General features: G+C 33.9%; 1 long non-coding RNA gene across 1 annotated transcript; it reads right to left on the minus strand.

The window, feature by feature from the left end:
- Positions 1-9325: 9325 nt before the first annotated feature.
- LOC107937419 (uncharacterized) lies at positions 9326-11190 on the minus strand. The gene is made up of 3 exons (XR_001694663.2): positions 10841-11190; positions 9498-9644; positions 9326-9402 (listed from the first exon to the last, which is right to left on the minus strand). It is a non-coding gene; the product is annotated as an uncharacterized lncRNA (long non-coding RNA).
- Positions 11191-12037: the final 847 nt, after the last annotated feature.

Genomic DNA, 12037 nt, shown 5'->3' on the forward strand with positions numbered 1-12037 from the left:
TGAGAAAGTGGTATTGATAATGGGTATAAAACATAATATTTCTGACCTCGCGTTTAAATGTCTGAGCTATCAACAGGTTAAAGTTAATTATTAAGCATCTTCAGAATTACTTCAGTATGTTTTGATATCTAAGTAATAGTGAAATAGAATTTTGATGAATTTTGTATTGGGATTATCTTTTATCATTGAAAAAGATAGATGTTATCTGAATTATTGTTAACTGTCTGAATAAGTCTTTACGTACGCATGGATTTCTCTTTTGATAAATCAGCTGAGTTATTCGTACAGGGATTGTCAGTTTACACATGGTGTCAGACATCATTGTTTCAGATTAAAATCTAAAATTCATATGGTAATTCTGGGAGAAATTATATTAAGCTGTGAGTACGTGGTTGTTTTGAAAATTATCGAAAATATTTATTCGTCATTGTGTTTTAGAGTTTCGAAGCAACTAAGAAAGTTGTTTTTGTTTGATAAACTATCAGGTGAGTATAAAAGTGTCATTGTATGAGATATTGTACGTGGCTGTTACCTAACTTCGTTGTTTCAGGATCAAGCTTTGTGAGTAAATAATTCATGAGATTAATATCATCAGCAAAATAAAGCAGAAAATAAAAGTAACTCAATATAGTTAGAAGCAGATTTAGTTTGATATAACGTATAGCGGAAAACAAATCAGAATCTTAATTGTGAGATTAAAGAGATAGGAAATCCGAAGCTATATGTGAATTTGAAATGTACTGTGTGAAAGCAAATCCTTAATTTACTTTCTAATAAGATTTTCGGGGACGAAAATCCTTAAAGGGGGGCGAGTTGTAACAGCCCAGTTTAGACCCTAGTAGGAACAGTGGTTTCGGGACCACGAATTTGAGCCAAAAAATATTTTAATATTATATTCTATGCATAAAGTATGTGAATTGACATGTGTGAAATTTTCGTATGAAAATTTTATCGTTTAAGTGCGATTTGTGAAAAAGGACTTAATAGCGTAAAATGCAAATGTGGCTTTCTATTTGTTAAAGTATTTATTTGCTATGGTTTATTAAATATGAGGTCCTTGAGATGTTATTATACCATAGTTAATGGAGTATTACATAAATGGCCATCCATTATATGAATTTTGAATGTTTTCATTAATGGCAATTTAGTAATTTGTAAATAATGTTATTAAATTAAACTAAAACAACATTTTGTTCATCATTTTCTTCACTATTTTCAAATGTTAAAGGTTAAAAACATCATTGTTGAGCAAGCTAGGTTCGACACCTTTGGAAGCTTGATTCGGGTATGTGTTTTGCTCAATTTTCGATAATTTATACGTTTTTGAGATCGTTGCTTCGTATATTACCTAGCCCGTGCTTTAATTTTCAGAATTGATGATGAATTTGAGATTTGCTATTGTTTATAATGTAATGAATTTGTTGTTTGATGATGAAAAATAAATCTTTGTTGATAGATTATTATATTTATTTAAGTGCTTTTTGATAAAAATGTGTATTAAAGACTAAATTGAGAAATTTGTAAATTGAGGGGTCAAAATGTGAAATAAATTGAATTAATGGGTTGCTAGGGACCCAAGGTGAATTCGGCCTAACATGGGTATAGTGAAATTTTAAGTATTTTGTGTTGTTTTGAAATAAGGACTAAATTGTGAAAAATGTAAAATGTTAGGGGCTAAATTGAAAATTACCCTTTTATGTGTTTTTGAACGAATTTGAGTAAATATGTTATTAAACAAGCCATATTTGTATTGAATTAGATCAAGAAATGAGGAAATCGGATTTGGATAGGGAAAAGTCGAAAATTGTCGAATAGTTGTTCCGGTCCGTTCGTGTTAATACAAGATAAGTTCATAAGTAAATAAACGTTGTTAAATTGAAATATATATATGCATTATATGTGTTGAATTGAGTTGTAAATAAATATATATGTGTTGCCAAATTGAATTGAGCTTTGGAGAATCTGTTCCGAGCATAAATTGATTGAATATGTGAAGTTGAGAAAGTTTCGATAATGTGACGACGTCTCAAAAGCCCCATATGAAACATATGTATAGTTAGGATACATATGTGATGACATAGGATCCAATAAGTGTTTTTGTGTGAGACCACGTTTGGGATGTTCGCATCAACTTATGCTTTACGTGTAAGACCACGACTGGGACGTTTCCATCGTATTTGATTTCATGTAAGACACTGTCTGGGACAGTGGCATTGATATTTGATTACATGTAAGACCACATCTGGGACGTTGGCATTGTACGAGCTTTTTGAGTTATCCGCATATCCTTATGATTCCAAACAGTTCAACTGGCATTCTGAGAAATGAATAACTATGTGAAATTATATCCGATCCAGGTATGTATAATTTGTTTATGAAATTCATAAATGAAAGGTGAGTATGTTTCATATGACTATACGTGAAGTATATGACAATGAATGATATGAATGTATACAAATGAATGATGTGTTATATTCACTCATTATATGAAATTGTGATCCTCTGTTTCGGACATGAGAATTATGAAACATGAAACATGGCTTTGATATATGATTAGCATAATAAAGTTGATCTGGCTAGTTATATAATTCATGTATACGAATTTGGTCTATGTGAATAAATGAATTATGGATGTTCGAGTTTGGAAGTATTTATAATGAAGTTGATATAATCCTTATGTATGATTCGTAATAAATGACCATGGTTTGATTGGCGATGTAATGAATATGTGTGAGCTTGATTTATATGATTGAGCTAACTGATGTTATTCGAATTTGAAAGCATGATTATATGTTCAATGGTAAATAAGATAAGTGGAGTTATTAATATGGTTATATGAATTTACAAGTACAATGAATGTATATGTGATTGAGAATTGTTAAATTCAGTTTAGTGATATTGATTTATAAATGTCATTGAGATGATTTATTTGCTTATGGCTTACTAAGCTTTCAAAGCTTACTCTGTGTGTTTTTCCTATGTTTATAGAGTTTTGTAGACTTGCTCGGGTTGGAAGTCGTAGGAGACCTCATCACACTATCCACTTATCAGTTCGGTAAATAAAAACTTTGAGTTTTTGGTTATGTGGCATGTATAGGCTAGAGAATTTTTTATATGTTTTGAGATGTGTATATCTAGCCATGTGATATGGTTTGGTTATGGATAAGATTATGAATGAATTTTGGCATATGCTTTGTGTTCAAAAATAGTATGATTTAATGTGCTCATGAATGGCCAAATGAAATGGTCAATATTGGTAAGTTTTATGGTTGATTTGATAAGTTGATATGATGAGAAATGCTATAAATTCAAATGGATTAATATAATGTATGAATCATATGTTTTTGATATGAAGTTAGTACTTTGAATTGGTATGTTTGAGTTGGATTTATATATGAGAATGAATGATGATATTATGGGTCAACTAATGCATGATTTGGAATGCTTTTGAATGCCTTTTGGATGTGAAATATGCTTCGTTTGATACTTGTATGGATGACGCAAATTGGGTGGCAAAGTGGCCATGTAAATGGCCTATTTTTGTTTGCACAGGTAAAGACACGGGCGTATGTCTCAGCCATGTGCGACACACGGTCATGTTACATGACCGTGTGTCCTCTGGGGTAGTCTTTCGAATTAAGGCAGTATACCCTGTAGTTTTGGCACGACCTAGACACACAGGTGTGTCTGGTGGCCATGTGAGGCACACAGCCTTGGTACACGGGCGTCTGTGGCCATGTCAAAGGGTACATGGGCTGGACACACGGGCGTGTGGTCGACCGTGTGACCCAAGTCAATATGTATGCCCTGTTTTCACACGGCCTGTGACACGAGAGTGTGACCTATGATTGTATGAAAATTTTCTAAGTGTTCGAAAATTTTTATATGTCATCAGTTTAGTCCCGAACCCCTTCTAAGCATGCTTTAAGGTCTCGTAGACCTTTTAAAGGGACTTATTGCTAATGTGTGATTATGATATGATGATGATGTATAATATATTTGAAAAATGTTAGTAAAAGTTCTAATATGCCCGGTAATGCCTCTAAACCCTAGTTTGGTGACGGATACAGGTTAGGGGTGTTATAGAAATAGCTTTGGATTATTAATTAGAGGTCTCTAAATAGCAATTTGACCAATTTCTATTTTTATGGACAAAAATGGGCATGCATGGATAAAATTTGAAAGTTTAGTGAAAAGGGCATTTTGGTCATTTGGTTAATAAAAGAATAAAAAGGGAAAAATCAAGCAAAATTTTCTCATAAATCAAGCAAAATTTGCTCATCTTCTCCATGCAAGTGCCGAATTTGAAGAGTCACCATAGCTAGGGTTTCTTCAACTTTCAAGCTTGATAGTAAGTCAATCCTAGCCTCGTTTTTAATGTTCTTTGCATTTTTAAGATCCTTGAAGCATGATTTAGCCATTCCTACCCTTTATTTGAACTAGGGTTTATGTTCAAAATTTTACCTCTGTGTGTCATGCATGTACTTTGATGATTAATTGAGGAATATGAAGGATTGGTTCTAGATGAACATCTTTTTCTAAGTGATTTCTCATAAAACACCTAAAAGGACTTGTTTGTAAAACTTGTAAAAATAGGTGTTAAAAATGTGATTTGATGAAAAATATAGGCTGTTATAAGAGGGAATATGAATTGGCTAGGCTTAGGTAACCAAAAAAATAGACACATTTCATTTTATGAGCCTAAGGGCTAAATTATAATTATGTGAAAGTTTAGGGATAAAACTATAATTTTGCCAAAATTGATTTATGGACTGTTTTGAATAATGTGATAATTAAATAAGTGAAATTTTCTATTATAGATAAAAAAAAGAGTCCGAGCCTAGACCAGGGAAAGAGCAAGATCTTGGACTAAATCGAACTAATTGTCCATATTTTGTACAGAGGTAAGTTTGCGTGTAATTGATACAACATTTTATTATGTATTTAACACATAATGTTGCATGAATTGTATGTTTGTCTTTGTGAGTATAATTAATGTTGTCCGACAAATAATTAAGGTGATGAAAGTCGGTTGAACCTCAGGAATACTTAGGGTATAAATATCATGACATTAGGTTGATGAGATCTCGTATAAGACCATATCTAGGATATAGCATTGGCATTGATGTGAGATCCCATGTCAGACCTTGTCTGGGACATGGCTTTGGCATCGTTATGTAATCCCATGTAAGACCATGTTCGGGACATGGCATTGACATCGATATGAGACATCGTGTAAGACCATAGCTGGGCTATCGGCTTTGATATATGTGATCCCATATAAGACCATGTCTGGGACATGGCATTGACATCGATATGCAGTCTCATGTAAGACCATATCTGGGATATGGCATTGGCACCTTACCATGTGTACATGATTTCCTGAGTATCCCTTAGTATTCTAAGTGGTTCAACGGATAGTCCTAATACTTGTCAAAGGAAAGTCGAGGTGTGATTGTGTTGAAAGGGTACAAGTATGTACACAAAGCTCGTAGTTATTGAAATTATGAAATAATAAAACTTGGCAAGGTGGAAATGAAGGAATTAGGATCTTGAGTTCTATTGAACATTATGCAAATCGAATGAGATAGAATATGACTACAATGATTATTGAGGATGAAATGATTTAAATTATGTTATGTATGTGTATGAAAATGCATATTTTTATTGTTTATTAATTACATGCAAGTTTACTAAACTTTATGCTTACTCCTTCTCTTTTCCATTTTCTTATAGTATCGCCAAGCTAGCTTGAGGATCAAAGGACGTCGGAGGCTCGCGCTCACACTATCAATTGGATCTTTTGGGTATAGTTAGTCTCATTATTTTGAGTATGGCATGTATAGGAAACTTGGTTATTTTGTTATATGTCATATTGGTTAGCCAAATGTGTTGGCTTATGATGGTGTCACAATTATTTTGTATATGGCCATAAGAGATGGCCTCTATTGATTAATAGGTTGTAACCCTAAATAATTATGCATGCATGCAAGTGTGTTTATGCTTTGTTGTGGTTGTGGATGATGAGTGTGATGAATAGCTTATGTGCTTGATGGATAGTTTATGACCAATAGGGTGACCATATCCATAGAATACATGAATAATGTGAAAGTGGGTTAATAATGTTGATTGAATATGAAATTGATGTGAAAAGCTTTAAAGAAATATGCCAAGTTGAGTATGTGTTATATGCTATTATAGACACAATTTAAACATGAATCTGAATGCTTAAGTATCCAAAGGTACCATGTTGCATGCCATGAAGTGGGTTTATGTATGTAAGTGTTTAAGGGTGACAAATGGCTTGGAAAATAGCCTAGAAATTGTCCACACGGTTAGACCCATGGGCATGTGGTCCGGCCGTGTGTCCCTTGTACCCTAATTAATGCAAAACAGAATACCCAGTAGTAAACATATGGGCAGAGACACGGCCGTGTGTCTCATCCGTATGGAGGAGATGGCCTCAGGACATGGGCGTGTGCCCAGGTCGTGTGAAGTCTGCACTTGATTTTTGGAATTTAATTCACCACACGGCCTAAGCACATGGGCGTGTGACTTGGCCGTGTGACCTTATTTGATTGATGACATCATAAATAGAGAGTTACATGGGCAAGAGACATGGGTGTGTGGGACTACATGGCCTACCCACACGAGCATGTGACTCTCCAAAACAAGAAAATTTTCTATGGGTGTGTGGGACTACATGGCCTACCCACACGAGCATGTGACTCTCCAAAACAAGAAAATTTTCTAAGTGTTGAAAATGTTCCAGAAGTTCTAGTTTAGTCCCGAATCTTTCCCGATGTGTGTTTTGGGCCTCATAGGCCCTTATAAGGGATGTTAAGCATATGATTAAATGAGTTTAAATTGGAGTGAAATGTTATGGCCTAGTTTTGTGTGTTTGAATGTGTTTAAGTTCGGTAATACTTCGTACCCTGTTCCGGTGTTGAATACGGGTAAGTGGTGTTACACATATACCAAAATGACCAAGTCCCTATACATGCCATATACTCAAAATGTTTAAAATCATCAATACCCAAAATGACAGTTTGATAATGTGATGCGATCTCCGATGATCTCCAATCCGAGCTAGCTTGATAACACTATAAAACATTGGAAAATAAAATGGAGTAAGCTATATAGCTTAGTAAGCTCGTATGAAAGAAATAAGCAAATCTTACCATACATTTTACAGTCAAGTTAATATAAGATAACGTAATTTACCATAATCTCATTACCATAATTCATTCCTTCACAAACTTACCTTGAAATCATCATTTCACGAATTTAATAATCATAATCTTTATGTACATACCTATACCATCTCGTACTAATTTCATACTTATTCTCATCATTGGCATACCCAATGAACCACTCGGAATAATAATATCGGATACTCGGGAAACCTTGCACACAAGGTGTCACATATGTAGCCATTGCTACCTCTATCTCATAACACATATATGCTCGCTCTCGAGCCATTAACGGGCCTTCTCACACAAGCTATTAGTCAAGACGTAACCACATGGTGCTGTTCACACAAGCTCTCAAGTAACCGCAACATATGCCAGTATACTCAGCCACCAGTAGGACGTATAGGACCAGCACCCGGATTACATAACATAATACCCTAGTGACATGTCACTTGTATCCTAATCTATTCCTCAGGTTCGATTGGGATTTCTCGCTTTCCAAAACGTCATCAAACGTGCCCTTAGAGTCGTTTACACAATTCATACAAAATTAAAGCATTTAAAATACAATTATAATAATGCTTATTTACATACGAACTTACCTCAAATGTAAAAACGGCAAAAGGAATCTATTCGTCAATTATTTTGTTTTTCCCCCGATCTAGATCCGAACTTCATTTTTCTTGATCTCTAACTTATCTAATCATCGCATTATTCAATATAATCCAAAAACACATTATGGCAAAAATTACATTTTTGCCCCTAACATTTCAACATTTTACAATTTAGTCCTTAGGCTCGTAAATTGAATTTCATTCAATTTCATCACAACCCAAGCCTAGCTGAATATTACTTGTACACATAACAACCCACATTTTTCATTATTCACATTTTTCTACACATTTTATAACCTTTTACAAACAAGTCCATATTTAACGTTTTTATCGAAAATCACTTTACAAATATTATTTATCCAACAACAAACATACATTTTCTATCATCAAACATCAAAATACAAGCACATCCAACATGGGTAAAATTTTAGACTTTAACTTTCTTTCAAATTAGTCCTTGAAATAGTTAGATCAAGTTACCACGATCTAAAAAATGTAGAAACCATTAAAAACGGGACAAGAACGAACTTACAATCGAGCTTGAAAGTTGGCCAAACCCTAGCTATGTCTTCTTCTCAAAAATTTGGCTAGGGGGACTAAATTGAAGAAGATGGCCATCTTTTATTTAGTTAATTTATCTTTTTTTACCAAATTACCGATTTACCCTTTCACTACAGCAAAACTGACTTTTAGCGGCGTTTTTTTAGGCCTTTAGCGGCGCTTTTAAGCGCCACTAAAACTATTCGCGGCGTTTTTGCAAGCGCCGCAAAAAATGCCTCTATAGATGGCGCCGCTAAATTTTGCGGCGTTTATTTGAAAAAACGCCGCTAAAGGTCGGGACCTTTAGCGGCGCTTTTCCCACAAACGCCGCTAAAGGTCATAAAAATTTTAAAAAAATATATTATAAATTATTGTAAAAGTCCTGAAAAATATAAAAAAATTAAAATTCATTATCAAAATATTGAGAAGAAGAATAATCTATGATATAAATACATCCCGCCAAACAAAATACCGCACTTATCATACTACACCGGAAATCTAACAAAATACAAATAGAAATCTATGATTTATGACATAAGGTTCAATCTTCTTCAATTGCAGAGCTGCATGCGTAAGTCCCTTACCAAGTGAAGGGTCTCAGGGGAAGGCCTATATGGGCGTGTGAAAGGTTCCCCGCTAACAAAAGGGTGTTTGGAAGCCTGCACAATGATGTTAAAGCTCTTATGTTTCTTCATACTTAGTTGGAATAGCATGATAAGAAGTGCTCATGGGAAATTTCAACTACCTGGAAAGGTGACCACCGTTTTGCCGGATCAAACTCAACTAGTCCCCTCAAGAAATTAATCAAAGCCAATCGTATCTGACTCTCTGTGATAGATTTATTATGTAGCAGCTTTAGTAAGTTATCCACAGACTACACACTAGAAAAATTTTCTCACCACTCCAAGCTGTACATTCAATGTTGAAGTTAGATGCTAACCTTTAATGATATCTTCTTTAGGCATGTTTTTCAGGTAAGGATAGCATGTAACTACTGCTTCAAGATTCTTATGATTGAAATACTCTTTTCCAATCAACGGTTTTTTTAACTCCCTCTGAACAGAAACAAGCAACAATTATATCAGATGAAAAACTTGACAAGAGATGCAACATGTAAATGAACAAGAACTAGTCACTAGAAATTTCTTACGGCTTCATATTCTTCTTCTATTAATACTTGGTAAGCACTTCTGCCACAAACTTCACTATTCCCTATAGGATTCTCCCGACGCACTTGAAGAACTTACTTGTGTTTTTTGCCTTTGCCTCCTTTAGAACATAATCAGGGGGCTGCTCTCTACATGATAACCACATATAAAAAACTGTTCGTAACAAGTGCAAAGATATGACTAACTGAATGAGAAATGACTAATAAGTGCTAAAAACAAATTTTAATTATATCTAAATGTAACCAGGTTGGTTTAGGATAAGTTAAAACAAGATGGAAATGAAAGTTTGTACAAAACCCTTCAAAAAGAAGTACGCATGAAGAATAAGAAAATAATAAGCAGCATAATATTTATATTGAATGCAAGAAAATAGCAGAACAACTAAGAAACAGCAACTAATCAAACATAGTTCAAGAAAATCAAGTAGGAAGGGTCTTAAAGATATTTTGAACTTTTATGAATTAACTCAGCTAGATGAGCACATATTAGCAGAAGTTCTAATGCAATTTCAGTAAAAAGCATATTTCATTGGAATTTTCTCTATTTACTTGTTTTCGTAAGCATGAAAATTTTATTTTGGACAAAATTTTATTTTGTTTTCGTAAATTTCATTGGTTAAGATTCATAACCATATTCTTACTTTGTACCTTAAGCATTCCTCACTCTTTTCCATCCTCCATACCAAGCAGAGCCTTAAGGACATTGAAAATTCTAGCACATCCTTCAAGGTTCTTATATACAAGAAATAAATTATTCACGTTGATCCTAAAATGCAGCATTAACTCACCCCTTATAAGGCACAGATCTCGTTCATAAGTATTAATGTCTATCTTGCCAATTCAATAGAGGAATCATCTTAGAGGATCTGACTTGTCATAATGATACTTTTATGTAGAACAAAAGAAACTGAAGAGAGAGAGGTAGACTGAACTTTCAATTTGTGATGTTGAAAAAATATTAGTGATCTGAAAAATCAATGCAAATTTTTGTTTCTCTTTCCTTATACATTTTTGTTTAGCATAAGGGAAATTTTTAGTATGAATGCCTACAAACTTGTCAAAGCATTAGATACACACTGCCTTGAATCCTGGAATTTCTAAGATAGACAAAAAATAAGAGACAGAGTGAGTATGAAATTTGATAATTGCCTGCGCTTATTTAATGATAAGTGAAATTCTCCTATTTTGACACAATAAGATCTGCTCGGTTATAAGATCAACCAAAGAAAAGCTATACATAAAATCAGTCGCAAGAAAATTATGCCTAGAAATACTGACAAATTGTTAGCCAGAGATATGTATAACCATCAAAGCAAGAGGCATACCCAAGAATTTCAACCATTCGCCTTAGAAGATCAAATTCTGAAGCACCTGGGAATAATGGCAGCCCAAGAAAGAGTTCAGCAACTATGCAGCCAAAGGACCACATGTCAATAGCTGTTGTATATCTAATCAAGTGGTCAAGGTTCAAACTAGAACTAACGATCAAGACCAAAGACAAAAATCAAAATTAGGGAATATAATCATCAAAGACAATAATGAATCACAAGAACTGAATATTTTAAATAGGCATTTTCTAATTATTACTGCCAAAGGCTTGAAACATGACTAATTTAGGTAGTAGCAGCATGCTAAAAAGAATAGCAATATGAATCTTCTATGTCATTGCTCCAAAAAGATCTTCATATAGAAATACAAAGATGAACCTTTCAAGGTTTAATCCACAGAAGATGTGACTAATATAGAGTGCTAGACTAGAACTTCTGTGGAATAAACTCCAAAGGTCATTTTAAACCTCAGGATTCAATTGATCAAACAATGTTCTGCTGAAGTTATTCCACTGAAGTTCAAGTCCATACCAGCATGATCCACCAAAAGACAAAGGCAGTAAGCAAAACCAATAAATAGAAAAAAAGGCTACAAATTCATGTCAAAAGGATGCTGATATCCAAGAAGACTTACGAAGATCTATAATACCGGCTCTGTAGAAAAAAATAGGAAAAAAAGTCATAAGACCCTCCGCAGTATGATAACAGTGAACAGTACGCAGTGATAGTATCTAGTAAGATACTGCAGATATATTTAACCAGACCGCCAGTTCCGAGTAGCACCTATCCATTCCAAATTAAAGCAGTTCTCAATAGACCTTAAATTTAACTCATCTTCATCAAGCACATTATTTCTACCTACGATCTAAAGTATGAAGGTGTAAAGAAATATCACTTACAAGCCCAGACTTCTAATTCTCAATTAAAACTGTAAATCTTTCCAACTGTACGGAAATTAACCCTAAATCTATGAACAATGGAATAAAAAAAGAACATTACTTTCTTTCCTGAAAAATTAAAATCAGAGATCATGGGAAACTAAAATTAAGAAGAAAAAAGACCATAAAACATTCTTAGTCGGACAGCTTAGAATTAAAAATATTAAATAGATATTGATCTTCCTTGTTTCTTTCAAATTCTTTTCTCTCATCCCTTAAACATACTCATCAATTATCCCAAAATTAAACGATAGAA

This window comes from Gossypium hirsutum, chromosome A06, assembly GCF_007990345.1.
Source record: "Gossypium hirsutum isolate 1008001.06 chromosome A06, Gossypium_hirsutum_v2.1, whole genome shotgun sequence".
NCBI lineage: Eukaryota > Viridiplantae > Streptophyta > Magnoliopsida > Malvales > Malvaceae > Gossypium > Gossypium hirsutum.